The sequence below is a fragment of the Monodon monoceros genome, unplaced genomic scaffold (assembly GCF_005190385.1).
Source record: "Monodon monoceros isolate NGI ecotype Baffin Bay Population unplaced genomic scaffold, NGI_Narwhal_1 Super_Scaffold_2, whole genome shotgun sequence".
In the NCBI taxonomy this organism is placed as follows: Eukaryota; Metazoa; Chordata; class Mammalia; order Artiodactyla; family Monodontidae; genus Monodon; species Monodon monoceros.
The window spans coordinates 13,769,748-13,789,055 of record NW_021703776.1 but is presented as its reverse complement, the minus strand read 5'-3'; the positions used below and the strand labels follow the sequence as shown (position 1 = coordinate 13,789,055).

General features: G+C 40.1%; 1 protein-coding gene across 1 annotated transcript in view; it reads right to left on the bottom strand.

The window, feature by feature from the left end:
* The window catches only part of VPS41 (VPS41 subunit of HOPS complex), a 189,093-nt gene that overhangs the window by 122,235 nt on the left and 47,550 nt on the right, over nt 1-19,308 (bottom strand). The window lies entirely within an intron of this gene.

The following is a 19,308-nucleotide window of genomic DNA, read 5'->3' as shown; positions in this document are numbered from 1 at the left end:
ATCACTTATATGTGGGATCTAAAAACAGAAAAAGATACAAATGACTTATTTACAAAACAGAAATAGACCCACAGACATAGAAAACAAACTTATGGCTACCAAAGGGGAAAAGGGAGGTGTAAATTAGGAGTTTCGGATTAACATATACACACTACTATATATAAAATAGTTAAACAGCAAGGACCTGCTGTATAGCACAGGGAGCTATACTCAATATTTTGTAATAACCTATAAGGGAAAAGAATCTGAAAAATAATAGATAGATAGGTATGACTGAATCACTGTGCTGTACACCTGAAACTAACACAACATTGTAAATCAACTATACTTCAATTTTTAAAAAGTACAACCTATTTACATAAGCTGATTTCAAAGTGAAAAGTATTTACTTGAATAACTTACATGTTAGTTAAATACTGAGCATACCAATATTGTTATTTTAATAAAGTCAAACAATTACATGTCTGTTATTTCAGGTGAGGTCTGCTGTACTCCTAATACAGGAGCTCAAAAATACTCCCCAAATATCATCATTTATTGAACTACAGATGACTCTCCTCGCAGTGATTTCAAACTCGCTGTAGTGCTCCAAGTAGCTTTATAGTTCATCACAGCTTTTCTTTGATGGTACAAACTTTATGTGAATAATAGGAAGTGATTACTTTAAGGTACAGAGTGCACTGTCTACGTTTATCACCAGATAGACTTCATATTCTATAACTTCCACAAGAAGAATACTGTTTGATAGGAAAAATCATATATTTATTAAATGTCTCTAATTCTCCACTTAAATTTAACTTCCATTCTAATGATCAAAGAATCAAATTATCCTATTAGAAAACGAATTCCTTGATTTAAACTCTAACCAATATCCTGAAAATCATCCAGAAGAAATAAAAATCACCTGGAAATGAGAAGAATGAAGAGAAGTTTTGAGGAAGCATCACCCTGCTTGGCAAGAAAAGAGTTTTTGTCCACTTACTGTCATCACTGTTTTAAGTGAACACTTGAGCTTAAATTTTCTGCATTTCTAAGACTGCTTATAAATCAGCCCCTGCTATTCACGAAAACATTCCTAAATACTTTTTTGTTTTGAACTTTGAAAACTATTCTCCCATCAAGAGTTCTTAGCCACCACCTCCGTAAGAGCACACTGCATGTAACTTAGATGCTAGCAATTTACAAGGACCATGTGCAACCTCCTCTGACCGCACAAACCCCACTGCTGTCCCTGCCTGGTGGCGACGGATGTGCGCGGCTGACTCCTAAAAGGCTCAGGCATCACCCGCTGGACACACAAACGCAGCACGGCGGGGTCGTGGACAGCCTTGCCACCTACAGAAGACGTATTAGATAGATGTTCGCTTTCTAAATCCTGACAACCTTTAAAAGCACAGGGAGGATTTGGAAGGGATTGCCTCCTAAGAGCTAGGCACACTGCTGATTCCTAGAGCTGTTTTCCTTTTGTTAAACTTCGTCTTCTGCCTGTGCCAGCCACATCCCCTGCCACAAGGGTAGGAGGCTGGCTTGCACACAACATGTACCGAAGTCAGAGACATGATCCCGGCACCAATTAAAACATTACTTTGATAAAAGGCAAAAACAGCCTTTTGGTCCACATTCCCTCTTTAATTCAAATGCAAAAGGACTGTCCTGGATGCCAGGTGCATGTCGTGAACATGTTAAATGGGGTCCTTGCCCTTAGGAAGCTTGCAAATCACTGGAACACTGTTCATATTTAAGACAGTGAGGACTTCCCTGGTGGCGCAGTGGTTAAGAATCTGCCTGCCAATGCAGGGGACACAGGTTTGAGCCCTGGTCTGGGAAGATCCCACATGCTGCGGAGCAACTAAGCCTGTGTGCCACAACTACTGAGCCTGTGTCCTAGAGCCCGTGAGCCACAACTACTGAAGCCCGCGTGCCTAGAGCCCATGCTCCGCAACAAGAGAAGCCACCGCAATGAGAAGCCCGCGCACCATAATGAACAGTAGCCCCCGCTCTCCGCAACTAGAGAAAGCCTGTGCACAGCAATGAAGACCCAACGCAGCCAAAAATAAATAAATGAATAAAAATATTTAAAAAGACAGTGACCTTCCAGGGATGCGACAAAGCCACAGTGGTCCTCTGCAGTGAGATGGATGAGTAGCCAGTCAGGGTCGGAGTTCATTCCCCCCAGAGCTTGCCATGCTCACGTGCTTAACAGTTCAGAGTGGACACCTTGGAGAAGTCTCCCTGTGATGCCTTGGCTGGTTATCTACAATACTACATTTGGCAGGTGAGGGAGAAAAACTTTAGCAGAACCTTCTAGGTAAATCACCCTGAGTGACAGCAGACGGAGTCAGCAGAGATTCTCTTTCTGGTATTGGTACCAGACACTGTGCTACGTTGTGACACCATTGTAAAAACAATCTGTTTTACCGGAAAACCATTATTAAAGGGATTAACATTTGTTCCATATATAATTGACCTGAAAAGAAATACAACTGACAGCTTTCAAATGGTGAAATATAATGTGTGAAGTGTGATAAAAATGATTTGTTCCTGACCTGAGTCAAAAGTTTCCTTGTTTATACATGTACCCAACAAAGATACAGAGGGAGGAGTGATAGAAAAAGGAAAGCAGAGGGATTTCCCTGGTGGCCTAGTGGTTAGGAATCTGGGATTTCACCGCCATGGCCCAGGTTCAATCCCTGGTTGGGGAACTGAGATCCCGCAAGCCACGCAGCATGGCCAAAAAAAAAAAGGAGAGCTGAGTTACCAGAGAAATGCAAAGTCATGTTATTACAAGGGAAAAATGCAGAAGGACAATTCACTAATAAATGCATTTCACAAAAGACTAACTGATATCATCAAAACCCCTACATAATACAGAGAGGATTAAACAAAAATAAACAAGGCCTGCCTTCAAGGTGTGTACACAGTCTGACTGCAGCACTTTGTATACAGAAGTGTACAATTTTACACTTTTTTTTACTCTATTTTACAATTTAATATGTTATATTACAGATCGTTATGTGACTAGTTCCCCAACTGATCCAACCTGAGAACAGGGGCTGTGTTTTATTATTCTTTATACCCCTTGCACATCCTCAAAGAATGTTGGCTAAAGGAATAAGAAGCAATCACTGTGACATGTACACACTGCTAGATTTAAAACAGATGACCAACAAGGACCTACTACATAGCACAGGGAACTCTGCTCAATATCCTGGGAAAAGAATTTGAAAAAGAAGAGATACATGTATAGGTATAACTGAATCACTTTGCTGTACACCCGAAACTAACACGACACTGTTTATCAGCTATGCTCCAATATAAAATAAAAATTTTTTTAAAAAGAAGCAATCACTGAATGAACACGAAGGATGTACTCTTCTGTGTGGGGTCATCAGGAAGGTATCACAGAGAGAGAGGGACACAGCATTTCCACAGACAAAAGACAGGAGAGCACATTCCAGCTAGAGCCAAAGGACAAAGCAGGATACAGGGCAGGCCACGATGTGGGAGGAGACTGTAGCCCAGACAGCAGAAGCCCTGAGGGCTGCAGAGAGAGCTCTGTTTTATTCCATTGGCATCAAGGAGGCACAAGGAGTATTTTCAGGAAGGGGAGTAACAAAATCCCAGCACTCCTCTGGGAAGATGACTTGGGCCGCTGTGTGAAGGAGAGATTAGGGGAGACATGAGGTGTCTACGGCAGATCAGTGGCGTTTCACTGCAATAACCCAAGTGAGACTCAATAAAGACTTGAGCAAGGGCGGTGGCGATATAAGGAACCAGCCAAAGAATGAGCTGCAAGCAGCAGCTAGGGGATAAACGGGTAATAATGAAGGCAGATGATGGAGGATAAATGTCACAGAGACAGAAGTAAACAGAGAGGAGGAGAAGAGGTGGGGCCTTCTGAAGGGATCCTATCCGTCAGGGGCCTGGAAAAGCCAAGTCTTCGCAGGTAGGCGAAGATTGGCTTTTTGTCGATAAGAGTATTTAGATTTAAAAAGAGGCTGAACCTGGTCTGGCCCACTAGACCCCACTGATAAAGAAACAAGGACTTATGAGGGATACATGGTCTAATGAAAAGGCAGGACCTTGCTGGGAGCAGTTCAGTGGCGTCAGCACAGAGAGCCGTGACTCAGCAGAGAAGGCACAGGGCCAGCCCTTCCGTCCCTACAGTAAGTCACAACACAGAGGTTTTCACACGTCACACAGCCCAACTTGCTAAATTATTTCAAATAATAATTGAGCTTAGAAATAAACACTGATGTTTTAACACCCAAATACGTTTGACTGAAAGGTGGTGAATCAGGTGTCCTCTGTAGTTGGCCATGTCCCCGAGATTCCCAGCCTACAGGGTTCAACACTACAATTCCAGAAAACAAAACTCCTTTTTTTCCCAGAGAACACTGCCCCAGAGCCTATAATACATTTTTCCTGTAAGAGTTAAGGCAACAGAAATGGGGTCGTCATCCCTGAGACCATATAACTAGAAAAGGAATAACAAGCATATTACTGTTCTTTAAAATTAAGTTTTAGAGGGCTACCCCTTAGACTGTCCAAGTCCTAAGGATCTGCCATGCCACTGCTGGTCCACCTCTGAGGACAAACTTCATTAACAAAAGCAGCTCAAGAAAGCTGAACACAATGCAAACCCACGATGGCTACAAAGTTATCTGAACATCTCACCAGATATCCCTACTTAATTCCTCAATATCAAGTTAACGATACCATCAATAATAAAGGAAAAGTCTGTTAGGGGTACAAATGTTCTCACTTTCATTTATGACTTAATAATAGCAGCAGGGATGTTAATGAATTCTCTTTATCTAAAACCAACCTCTGAGAAAGTAAAGGCTTTGTGTTTCCACAGGCTGAGGAAAAAAAAAAAATCACTTATCTCAAAAGAGCAGTACAGGGCTTCCCTGGTGGCGCAGTGGTTGAGAGTCCGCCTGCCGATGCAGGGGACACGGGTTCATGCCCCGGTCCGGGAAGATCCCACATGCCGCGGAGCGGCTGGGCCCGTGAGCCATGGCCGCTGAGCCTGCGCGTCTGGAGTCTGTGCTCCGCCATGGGAGAGGCCACAACGGAGAGAGGCCCGTGTACCGCAAAAAAAAAGGGGGGGGGCACTACAAACAGTTTAAATGACTGAGGCTAAGTTATTAACCAAATAGAAAATGCCTCAGTTCCTTTTCAGACATAAGATGAAGAAAGACCACTTAAAACTTCACAAATTCAGCTCTACTTTTACCACAGGAATTACTGTTAGAATGCTCTCTGGTGTAAAATCACTGCTTTATCAATTCACCATCAAGTCACCTCCCAAGTAGACTGCCGTCTCTCAACGGTTCTCAAAAGAAGCATCTTGCAAACCAAGTTGCAGTGCCTCTACACTGAAAAGAAACTCCTGAAGTCAACTCACCGCGTCAGCGCTGGGATCCATTTGCAGAACCCAGTTACATAAGAAAACATGTCCTTCAGATGTCAAAGAAGTAAGCCTACTTGAGCCCTATGATAAAAGGTGCCCGCTCGCCAAATAAACAAAGGATCTGATGCAGCAGGTAGCAAATCAGTGGGAAAAAGAGGCGTGTCACAGAAGGTTCTCTCTTCTTCCCTTCTTTCTCCTTTTTCCTTCCTCCCTCCCTCTCTTGTATGTCTGCCTGTCCTGTACACAGCGAACAGTATGAAAGCCAACCACATAAATGAATTCAAAAATAACAGCTCTCCTTCGGGAAGTGTCGTAAATGTCTGCCATCAGACTCTGGACTTGACCCATTCCTCACAGTGGTTACCAGTGGCTGAGCCTTGCACTAAATACTTAATGATAAATTATTTCACAAATAATTCTTAAAATTGTCACATAAATTAGGGGTGTGACTATGCTCTACATTTTATAAAGAAAGTGAAAGAGAGGTTAAAGAACCCACCCAAGCTAATGAAGGTGGGGCAAGGGCTGAAAGCTAGGAGTCTGACCCTGAACTTGACTCACAGCCACAGCACCACAGTGTCCAACCCCCACCCGAGGACCACATCCTACCCTCTCCAGAACCTGGCCACCACCCTTCTGCTGGCCATCAGCCTCCATCTCTGATCACCCCATCAGCACTGCTCTTTCCACATCCATTCTGGAGTAGCTGGACTGCCAGTAATGCAACCAAGTCAAGGTCTGAAGCAGGGCCAAGAAAAGAACATGGGACATCAGTAGGCTCAGGGGGTTATAAATTGTGTGTCCTTTCTTTTCTGGGCAAAGCAGGAACTTCAGACTCCATCTTGAAATCAAGGAATAAATCTTTCTCCTCGTGGTACAGTAAGGATGATTTTTCTTAAGGAAGAATGAAGACTTACAGACTTCCCTGGTGGTGCAGTGGTTAAGAATCCGCCTGCCATTGCAGGGGACACAGATTTGAGCCCTGGGCCGGGAAGATGCCGTGGAGCAACTAAGCCCATGCGCCGCAACTACTGAGCCAGTGCTCTAGAGCTCGCGAGCCACAAGTACTGAGCCCACATGCCACAACTACTGAAACCCATGTGCCTTGAGCCTGTGCTCCACAACAAGAGAAGCCACTGCAATGAGAAGCCTGCACACCGCAACGAAGAGCAGCCCCCACTTGCCGCAACTAGGGAAAGCCTGCACGCAGCAATGAAGACCCAACGCAGCCTAAATAAATAAATAAATAAATAAAACATCATTTAAAAAAAAAGAATGTAGACTTAAATGTAAAAAGCAAAACTTTAAAACCATGGGAAGAAAGTGCGGAAGGGTATCTTTACAACTTTGGGGGGACCAAAAAAATTTTCCCTCAGAAGACAAAAAATACTATAATGAGAAGACTGATATATATTTATTGCATTTAGATTAAAATGCAATACAGATGTTAAAAAAAACCTCTGAACAACTGAAAATATCATAAATGAGAAATGAAAAGATAAACCATAGACTAGAAGACTTCTGTTACTCTTCCAACAAGGAGATGAGTCTGGACTCTACAAGCCCTCAAGGAAGAGAGCACCTAACTCCCTGGCCCTGGTACTGATCAGACTTTTAAATGTTTGTCCAACTGATGGGTGTGAAATCGTATCTCATTGTTGGTTTACTTCACATTTCCCTGATTACTCTGTCACTGCTAGAGAAAGTGAGCATCTTTTTATGTGGTTATTGGAGACGTTTGGTGTTCTCCATCTGAGAACTTCCTGTTCATACTGTTTGCCCAATTTCTTCCTGGGTTGTCTGTGTTTTCCTTATTGATCTGTATGAGTTCATTCTATAACTAATATTTTAACAAAAATATATTCATTGTTAAAACTTGCTAAACTTTATGATTACAAGCTTTTATAGAACTTAAAGAATCAAAACAGGTGACCAAACAAAAACAATACAGTTCAGATTTCAAGCATTAATTTAAAATGGATGTTGTCCTAAAAGTAAAGCAGCATTTTATTTAATAGTAGAAAGATTTACTTGCAAGTATTAAATTTGACTTGCTGGTGACTTCTGATTTTGAGCCATCGCATGAGTTGCCCAGATCAATGTTGTTATTTTTGCTTGTCAACAATGAACTTTTTAATTACAAATCAATTTAGACCTTTACATACATACTGACAAAGTATAGGAACCAGCAATTCTCAAAAGAGTACACAGTGTCATTAGTAACCAAAAAAATATACACTAGATCAATAAATTCCCATTTTTTAGAAATCTAGAAATCTAAGTGGCAAAGATTTTTTGAATGATGACAGCCTATGCAGATGACGAGATATACTGACATATTCTCATCCAGTGCTGGTGGGAATATAATTTAGTATAACCTAAGCACAGTGGAATACAGGAATATGCAGCGAACCTTAAAAATGTTCATAGTGTCTGCCCTAGTGATTTCACCTCAAGGGATTTGTTCAAAGGAAATAATCAGTCACAAGATTCCCCAGCCCACCGGAGGATGTTCATCCCTGTATCACCCCCCAATTTAGCATCATTCATTAGGTGTACAGGGCACTGAAAAGTTGGCTCCTGGACGGCTCCAGGCAATTACAGACCTGCTTTTTTCCATGAAGAAACGTATTCTATATGATGAGAATGGGGTTCAGCCCCCTCCCCTAATTCCCACTTCCAACTCAGGCCTCGCCAGAGTATCCTATCAAACAACCTACAGCAACTGCTTCAGGTAGAAGAACGCACCCCAACCAGGCCCATCGAAGTCCTTCCTGGCAAGTTTTTGCCAGAGTCACTGAAGGAGTCCTATCTTGTTTAACAGCACTATAGTTCTAAGGCATTAGTCTTGGACTGCGGGTTGACCATGATGCCCTCGAGACCAAAAAAAGTCTCTCCCAGAAATGGGTACTCTAAGATGCTATCCAGACCCTGAAAACCCACTTCAGCCGCACATAACTTACAAGAGCCAGTAAACGCCCCTGTTAGTTAAGCCTGGCTGAGATGGATTTCTGTCACTGGGCAACCAAAGTCCCCTAATACATTAACTTTTATACACTAAAGTAAAATGGAATCAAATGTTTAGACTACCTCACAGGGCATTTTGTTCTCTCCCTCTGAGATGAAACTCTTCTAGAAAATCTAACAAAATTCTGGTAGACTTTCTGCTAACAAGGCAGATGTACCCAAACGAGACATTCGGGCACAGAAGCTGCTCATTCCATTATTTCAAACAAGCTCATTTTTCCTGCCTAAAATAGAGTACCCATGCCATAGGGAAACCTAAAACAAATCCCAACCTATTCAGTTTTTCCACTCTCAGTCACTGTATCATTTCTACAAAAGGTGGAGCTCCCCCCAAAAGGGATATACAATACAAAATGTGTATTACTTATGCGAATACAGAACCAAAACAGGAAAAAAATATTGATAATACTGGGAAAATCTTCCATTTCTCATGTAGGCTGAACTTTTGGTATTTTTTCCAGCCATATTTCATTGGTGAGAAACAAGGAAAGCATTGTATAAGTAACGATGCACTACTCGAGGGTGCCACTGGAGCTCCAAAGAAGACATACAGATGGCTAACAGGCATGTGAAAAGATGCTCAGCATCACTAAACATTAGAGAAATGCAAATGAAAACAACAGTGAGGTATCACTTCATACCTATCAAAATGGCCATCATCAAAAAGTCTAAAAATAGCCAATGTCGACAAGGGTGTGGAGAAAAGGGAACACTCATAAGCTGCTGGTGGGAATGTGATTTGTTGCAGCCACTATTGAAAACAGTATGGAGGTTCCTTAAAAAACTAAAAACAGAGCCACCATACGACCCAGAAATTCCACTCCTGAGTATATATCCGGAAAAAACGAAAACACTAATTTGAAAAGATATATGCATCTCAATGCTCATAGCAGCACTACTTACAACAGACAAGACATGGAAACAACCCAAGTGCCCATCAACAGAAGATTGGATTAAGATGTGGTTGGTGTATACATACATACACATACACACACACACACACACACACACACACACACACAATGGAATATTACTCGGCCATAAAAAAGAATGAAATACTGCCATTTGCTGCAACATGGATGGACCTAGAGAGTAACATTATGCTTAGTGAAATAAGTCTGACAGAGAAAGACAAATGCTATATGATATCACTTATATGTGGAATCTAAAAAATAATACAAATGAATGTATATGCAAAACAGAAACAGACTCAGATATAGAAAAAAAAAACTTATGGTTACCAAAGAGCAAGCAGGGAAGGGACAAATTCGGAATATGGGATTAACAGATACAAACTGTTATATAAAACAGATAAGCAACAAGAATATGCCGTACAGCACAAGGAATTATACTCATTATCTTGTAATAACCTATAATGGAAGATAATCTGTGAAAATACCGAGTCATAGTATTCAGGTGCTGTACACCTGAAAGTACCAATATTGTAAATCAACTATGCTTTAACTTTAAAAAAAAGAAACAAGGAGAATGTTAAATGAAAAAACTTTAAATGAAGAATTTTTTTTTCTTTTGACTCACAACCTAAAGAAAGACCAAAGAAGCCAGCAATTAGATAATCTAGATCCCACTCTGTACGGTGTCCTTTATAATATCAAGCATCTTAGAGAACACCCAACAGTTCGGCGTTACATAGACGCAAATAACATTTTGATACGTAAATATCACCACTGGGAACATGTTATTCTACTTTTCCTGTAGTTTGTCACTTTTGTTTTTTAAAAACAGCATTATGGAGATATAACTGACATGCAATAAACCGCACGTATTTAAATCTGGCAAAGTTGTGACACAGGTATGCACTCATGAAACCTTCGCCACGGTCGATATAATGAATGTATTTATCAGCCCTGAAAGTTCCTTCACACCACTTTATAATCCCACCACACCATCCCTCTGCCCATCTCCAGGCAACCACTGGTCTGCTTTCTGCCCCTACAGATTTATTTGCATTTTCTAGAATTTTATATAAATGCAACCATATAATATGTAGCCCTTTGAGTCTGGCTTCTTTCACTTAACATGATAGATCTGAGATCCATCCATGTTTCAGTGTGTTTCAAAAGTTCATTCCTTTCTATTGATGATTAGAATGCCATCATATGGATATATCACATTTTGTTTATCCATTCACTTGTAGATGAGGCATATAGACTGCTCCCACTTTGGGGCTATCATAAATAAAAGTTAAGTGAACATTCACGTACAAGTCTTTGGATGAGCATATGCTTTCATTTCCTAAGGGTGAATGCCTGGATCAGATAGTAGGTGCATGTTTAATGTTTTATAAAACTGCTCAACTGTTTTCCAAAGAGGTTACACCATTTTGCATTTCCACCAGTAGCATGAGTTCCAGTTTCTCTATACCCTCACCAACACCTGGTACGGTCTGTCTTTCAGTGTAATTTTAGCCACTCTAAGAGGTGTTTAATGGTATGTGTTATTCCATTTTACTTAGCTTTTGTTGGTTTAATTGATAGAAAGGGGGAAAATTCATGTTAAAACTAAGTGCAAACAGCTAATAGCTGCCTGTGAAAGTAATGGATTTCTTCTTACTAGAGATATAAACTAAGGACTGAACAACCACGTAATAAGAATACTATAGAAGAATTTCATGTCTTGGATGGACAGATAAACAAAATATCCTTTAAGTTCCCATTTATCATAATACATCATGATTCTATCAAATGCAAAAAACTTGGTGATTATAGACAAGAAATAATTTCTAGAAAAGACTCATAAAACGAAACAATTCATGGGAGTAACATATACACACTACTATGTATAAAACAGATAACCGGGCTTCCCTGGTGGTGCAGTGGTTACGAATCCGCCTGCCAATGCAGGGGACACGGGTTCGAGCCCTGGTCCGGGAAGATCCACATGCCACAGAGGAACTAAGCCCATGCGCCACAACTACTGAGCCTGCACTCTAGAGCCCGCATGCCACAACTACTGAAGCCCGCGAGCCTAGAGCCTGTGCTCCGCAACAGGAGAAGCCACCGCAATGAGAAGCCCGTGCACCACAACGAAGAGTAGCCACAACTAGAGAAAGCCCGTGCACAGCAACGAAGACCCAACGCAGCCAAAAAAAAAAAAAACCCAAAAAACAGATAACCAACATGGTCCTACTGTATAGCACAGGGAACTAGATTCAATGTCCTGTGATAAACCATAAGGGAAAAGAATATGAAAAATAATGTATATATATGTATAACTGAATCACTTTCCTGTACACTTGAAACTAACACAACATTGTAAATCAGCTATACTCCAATTAAAAAACAAAACAAAACAATTCAGATAGAAAAGTAGAGCTTGTTTAAGGAAGAAGTAATACACCCTTATTTTGAAACACGCTCTGTAAGGGTTTCCCGAGACCTTTTAGTCTTTGGAAGTCTATTACTAACAAAACAAAACTCAAGGTATAAATGATTTGTTATTAAACTGTATACAGACACTTACACCCATATATAAAGCCCCTGCCTTCAAGTCCATGACACCTGATTTCCCATCACTGTTCTCATTTCACTTGCTTCCCTAAACAGCCCAAACTCCAAAGTCAGTCCTCAGGAAAACACTACTTTTCTTTTTCCTTCAGTCCTTCTGCCAAACCTGCTGCCTAAGTCTCTCTCATTGCACCTCCCCATCCATTCTTTCCTCTCCACTCCCTTATTCTTGAGCTACTGGAGGAAAAACAAAATGTATGTGTAGATGTAAAGTCTGTGATCAAAGTTCCCTGCCCTTAGTGATTCCCTATTTCACAGGAACCATCCATCACCTGGCCCAAACCCACTCCAACAGTCGAAAAATGCTCATTCATCCTTCAAGATTCACCTCAAATTTCACTTTCTCCCGCTTGCAAACTTCATCACTCCTCCTCCGAGTCTCCACACTGTTGACGATCCTTTTACTGTTCTGACTTTGTCATAAGCCCTTGATCCCCAAAGAAGCCCCAGCATGAGGCTCTCCTTTACCACAGAATAGAGTCCACAGGCTTTCTGACAATTAGGCTCCAGTCTACTACCCAGCTCAGAGTCAAGTTCCAAAAAAGTTACAATTACTTCAACCCTGACTATGAAATGGGTAGAGCACCAGGGTAATTTGGTGAAGAAATATTTAAAATTTTAGCTATTTAAGAGATATTTGCCCAAATGCAGTTACCACTTAAAGATCAGATATGACAACATTCTGTAAGCACGACACTTTATTTTCAATGAGAGAAGCATTCTTAAAGCTGAACCTGTTTCCTTACTCACCTCTGCACAGAGATGCTACCAAAGTTATCAACCTACCGATAAACACTTAATCCACACACTGGAGACTCTTTATGAAAAAAAATGCAGAAAATGGGAAACAGGACTTTCCTTGGCATCATTTCTCAGAAGTTTGATTTCCATTTAAGTAATTCTCACCTCACTGGACATACTTATCACTCAAGATACTGAGTCCAAATATAGAAAACAGATTCTTTAAACACATAAGAAGCTGAGACCTGTCAGTCAGTCTTAGACAGGTAGTACAGACACTGCCACATTTGAGCCAACAATGTACCACTTGGATAATATCAAAAGATACATGCCCTGCTTCCTAAGTAATGATGCCACACCTGGAATTGCACATACGGATGGGATGTGCTTCAGGTCGATAAACAAGTACCCTGCGACCAATAGTAGAGCAGGGTTTCTTTGATCACAGGTAGATAGCTTACATTTTTAGATCTGCTCCAAGGGTTCTTTTAATGAATAGTCACCCTACACTATTCTGGCTACATTATGAATGAGCCCCAAAGAGCTGGGCTCTTCAGGGTAATAATGAATGCCTGGGATCTGTATTTACTCTCGAAGAGATGGTCATGCCCACATGATTCCCCATAATGTACACACAGTTACCCTGATGGAGGAAAGGAAGGTGTAAAACCCTGATTATCTGGAAGGTAGTCCAGATACATGGAACTTTACAGATTAGAACTATTGGTTCAGCCGAGTTCCATCAGCTTCTCGCTATTCATCAGCTTTGATGTTGAGCACCAAGGATGCAGAGAGAAATGAGAGAAACCGCCCTCAGGAACACACATTCTCTGGACGGAATGACCTCGACACAGATGCAAATAACCTCGGCAAAAGTACCGTATTTTCCAGAAGTGGAGGTGCCAGGGAGAAGGAGATGCTTAAACCATGGGAAGGATAAAAGAGGTATTCGTGAATATTAAAGATGCAATCTGAGAAGCTCAAAGGAACCCTCAGTTTTCAGGATTACACTGGCCAAGAGAGAGAAGATAAGCTTTTCTTCTGCTGAAACATAAAAATAAAGATGGGTGATCCTATAATCAACATTTATATATCAATACCAAGGAAAGAGAAAAGAGGAGCTGATTTATATTAGAGATAAATTCCTCTAAGACAAAGAGAGCACACAAAAGGCCGGGAATGCAAATCCGAAAGATGGCTGAGTCCCAAAGCCCAGGGAGAGAAATGAGACCATGGTCACTCCCAGGCAGGATCCAGTCACAAAAACATCTTTTTCAACCTCAGGGTTGAAAAAGATATGCGAGGAAGGCCTGGAATGAACTGGAAGAAGCGAGTAGAACAGCAAGCGGGCAGGGAATAGAGAACCAAAGCAGCTCAAGCTCAGTTTCCCTCCAGTTTCCTGACTCGGCACCTTTTGTACCTACAATGATCTCCGAAGTCTCCTCAGCTTCTGCATTCTCTTGACTTTATTGATTCTCCATAGGAACTAGGAAAAGTCTGAGTATATCTTAAAAACTCGCCAAGTATCACTGAATAAAAGGCTTACTTTCCATAAGTAAGAGTTAAGGTTCTGATCTCAATACAAACATTTTTAATTATAAATCCAGTGGGGTGTGAGGGTTGAATAATACACAGGGGAGCAGAGATCTGACTCCCAGATGCCCTCCTGAGAGGTTAAGTAATGACAGAAAAAGAACCAGTTCCATGAGTATGTTTCAAGAAGATATTATCAGCTGATACGCTCACTGGGTACCAAACAGCCACAGAGACAAGAGAGAGGGAGAGAAAGAGGGGAGCGGTACAGTAGGAGACATGGCCCCTCCCCTCCAAAACCTTGAATATGAACATGAAGCTGGAATTGACACTATGACAGATTAACACTGCAAGTGAAAATAGCAATAATTCAGGAGTTCAAAGGAGAGGTCACTTCAGTACAAGCACATCGCAGAAAGAACAGGACTTAATGGAAGAAGGGCATCCTTGGAATGTGTGATTAAAAGGCTGGAACAAGCATGTCCAAGTCAATAACCAGAAGACGGTGAGTGGATCAGAATGACTGGAGAGGGAAGAAACTAAAACTAAGATTGGAAACGTAGGTTTCGGCCATACGACAAGGGTCTTAGCCACAGATTAGGACTTGATCTGGGAAGTTGTGAGGAGCTGTCCAGGGTTCTCAAAGACACAGGGATTGAACTGATGAGTGGGGAAGATAAGCAGAAATAAAAAGAACTCTTAAGAGGGTGTTAAAATACCGTAGTGTGAGCTAGTTTTCACAGAAATCTGGGCTTTTAATACCACACGACCATAAGAAGTACCAAGGATCAGCAGTAAGTAAAAGAGTGTGTTAGTCTAATCCCAAATCAAAAACAGCAATAGAAATAGCAAAAGATGGGAATTCCCTGGCGGTCCAGTGGGAGCTAAGATCCTGCAAGCCATGCGGCACAGCCAAATTAAAAAAAAATAGACATAGCAAAAGACGCTACTATCTGGAGTTCAAGGAGAATCCTGAAACCACCTCTTCTTTAAGAGATTAATTTTTTAAATTCCACATTTATCTTAATATAAAATGCCTAATAAGCCCCTGTTCTATTTTGTTTTCCTATTCCTTTCTTTTTTGGAACGATCTATTTTGTAAGTATTTACCTAATGTCTTCTGCCATGGCATGATGACAGCCAAACCTTTTCATTTCCTATTTCTAGCAAAGAAAGAAAACACATAAAGGTAAAGAGCAGAGATTTATTTGGTCAGTGGACTTCTTTGCTCTCCCTCTAGCGCACTTAATAAAGATTTAAAACATATGGAATAATGCTCCAAAATAATTTGCTCACTGCTTCAAAGTACAATAAGTACTTTTAATTAGTAAGCCATAAATTAATACGCTTAAGGAAAGTGGAGGCTATTAAAGAGAAAGTAACTACTATGATTAATGACATCATAGGGGCATAGATGCCATGTGGGAATTTAAAAGGAATTTGAGATCCTCTAAGGATTTTGAAGTCATATGTTACATACTGTGTAAGCAATTGAGACACCCATTATTCAGGAGAATATGGCTTGATCTATATTCAAGAAGGCAATTTTCTTAGCAACTTGAGCCCCTTTACCTGAGAAGCTAGACCTATTTTAATTTTATTCTGTGATTTCAGTAAAATTGAACTTTATCGATTAAATCTGAATTAACATAAAGTTACACCTAGGGGAAAAAAATCTTTAAAAAACACACGTGTGGCTAAAGCATGTTAATTAACATATATTCGGAATATCCTTTCAGATGGACTGAAATCTGAATATCAACACGCAAAATAAATCATCACCCTAGTGGTTTTTGCTTTTGATCCACAAAAGAACAGTCATGAATGGTTGGGTAGCACAGAATCCTCTCTATCAAACTTTTTATGTAATTATAGAAGAATATACAGCTGTCAGAATAATCTTAGCGGCATGATTCATTTATATCAAGATCTCTGAACAAGATACCAACCTAGGAAATGTTCTGGGATTTAGAAGTAAGTAGAGTAAAGGGTTGCTTCAACAAAGGATAATTTGAACACTGCTCAAGGTCAAAGAGACATACACGTGTATAGGTATTTCTGTACGTGTGTGTGCATGTTATTGAGGTATAACTCGTATAGAATAAAGGGCACAAATCTCAAATGTGCAGCTCAGTGATTTTTACATATGTGTATTCCTGGGAAACCACCAAGATAGGGACTATTATCAACACTTCAGAAGATCCTTCCCGTGCTCTCTCCCAGGTCAACTCATTATCTGACCTCTATCAGCACAGTATGATTTTGCCTTCTCTTAACCGTCATATAAAAGGAATCATACAACATGCACATATTTGTGTCCGGCTTCTTTGGCTGAACATTAAGACAGTGAAATTCATCCATGTTTGTTGCAGGTAGCAATAGTTTGTTCTTTTTAATTGCTAAGAATATACCATCATTTGCTTATCCATTGTACTACTGATGAGCATTTGGGTCGTTTCCAGTTTGGAGTTATTACAAATCAAGCTACTATTAACACTCTTCTACACATATATTTTTTGGGGACATGTGCACTGTATTCCATTCTCCTGATATATACTTTGAACTGCTGGGTCATTAGGAAGGCACATGCTTAGCTTTTGTAGAGTGCGCCAAACAGTATTCCTCCGGAGATATTAATGGAAAAACGAATCACTTTCTTCAACATGCAGAATGATTTGTTTAGTTATTTCTTCTTTTGTATCATACACACTTAAAGTTACACAGCCTTTAATGTAATGATTCCGTTCCAACACAAATAGCAGAATCATCTGGGAAACCTTTTAAAAATAAAGATTCCTCTATGTCTCCACCCTCTGCCAAACAAAACCCTATTGATAGGTGAGGATTTTGAACTACTGCTTCGTGACTTTACTACTGCATTCAAAAGCTATGAATGCAGTGAATGGGTTGAGGAGACGTTTCTTGAGAGAATTTTTTTTAAATGTTATGCAAGTATAAGGTATTATTATGTTATCTAATTTTAATTCATTTAAATTAGTTTCACCTAGAAGTAAAGACTAAAGTCAGAGGTGTTAATTCACTAGTTTTTTTTTTTTTTAATACTTGTTTCACTCTCGCTGCATTTCTAATGAAGAAAACAGTTCCTGATTGAATGTGGCAATCATTACATCCAAAGAAAATCTGCAAATTCAAGCCATAAGTGTTTTTAGAATTGAAAAAATCCTTTTTTAAGAGCACTGATATGGAGCCCCCAAAAGCAGCCACATCACCAGAAACAGGAAAATTAAAAAAATAAAGGAAAAAACTCATCTGAGATGAGAAGCTGAAGATTAAGGCTCCTCTCAAAAGATAATGACATCCTGAAATCTGTCACCTGGAAGTCATATACCTCATAAGGTAATGGTCATGAAGACCCAAGGCCTCATGAAAAACTTCTCCACAGCAGACTATTAAATTCTTGTGTGAGGTAAACAAACAGAGCACCAAACCATCTTCCTCTCCTGCCCAAAAATAAGTGCAAAGCTATAAAGAACTTAATTTTCAAAGATGTCATAAAGGCAGGACTGAAAATAAAGAACCAGGAATTACCTGGAAAAGGACGCAGGATATACCTGACATAAAACTGACATCAGAAAAGATAAAGCTGAAAGCTTATACTGAATAGACACAAGGACCGCATGAATGAATGGGTAAAGAAAGACACGAATCAACTCGTACAGTATTTCTCCTGGTTTCTCTTTTGGCCATGGAACCAGCAGTGTTTGTCCTGTGAACCTCAGCAATCGAGTAATTTCTATATAAGATTAAAAAGACTTACTGAGAAGCAGAGTTGAACAGAATCATTAAACTGGAGCCGTAAATTTAAGAGACCATGCAGGCAAGCTCTTTTTTCAAGGTGAGGAGATATGGGTGACACCATAAAAAAGAGCTCTGCCTAGCACCAGCTCCCATTTTAATGCATGGTAATGGGAAGACCAAATGTTTATTAAATCATCAAAATGGGTGGCCAGTGTCCAGGAGGGAGAAGACAGAGGTTCAAAAGTATCCTCTTGTCTGAAAGGGATGCCGAAGCCAAACAAGAACCCACCCAAATATTTTTCTGTCACAAAACTATTTTTCTGTCAGGCAAAAATATCTGCCTGATGGATCAGTGGTTAGAGCACACAATTCCCTTCCAGGACCATTCCAAAGATTCCAGGGATACTGTCATCACCTGTGGTTCCGTTTCTTTTAAGCAAAACAAAGCAACCTGTTACCTTTAATAGATAACGTATCAGCTTCAGAAACTGTGGTGTCCTTTGTAAACTACACCAATACCTTATGATGGATCTTCCAACAAGCGCTGACGCTTTCTTCAGAAAAAGGAATATGTTCCCCAAAATGACCACCTTTTTCATCCCAAAGGGTCACATTCACACAACCACGGACACTTGATACTTTCTCGGCCCATCTTAAACACCAAAATCAAGCTTCAGGTTCAACACTTCCTTCATCCTTGGTGATTCCAAATCACAATTAAAGAAATAAAAAGCCTGGCTCTTCTCTTTTAGTCAATATAATCCCCTAAGAGTCCAACTCGCAGAACATTCACATAAAATATTAGCTTTATATATTTAGAAGAGATAAACTGAAACAGCAAGGTGATCAATCAATTTTCAATTACATTTGGCATCTGGAGAAGATTATGGGGCATGTACTTACAATCGACATTAGTCATCAAATGAGGGGGTTCACACTTTAAGGATTCCACAAACCCCCAGAGTATGTAAATTAGCACCATTAATCACCAATAAAAGCAATCTTTTTTTTTGATTAACAATTCATCTAGACATTCTACACTGTTACAGTTTAAAACAAATACACATAGGAGTATTTTAAATGCTTCATTTAAAGCCAAATGGATGACTATAATTAACTAAAGAACTGCAATTAAACAGATTCATAAAAATAAATTTTTAAAAGGAGTTTATATAGCAGATATGCAGTGAAAATAGATTATGTATAAATACAGACCTCTTTCTTTGTAAGTTCACCTTTAAAACTTTTTAGCACAGGTTACAAAGTTCAGAGTTGAACTCTTAGCACTCCGATTTCATCGATAAA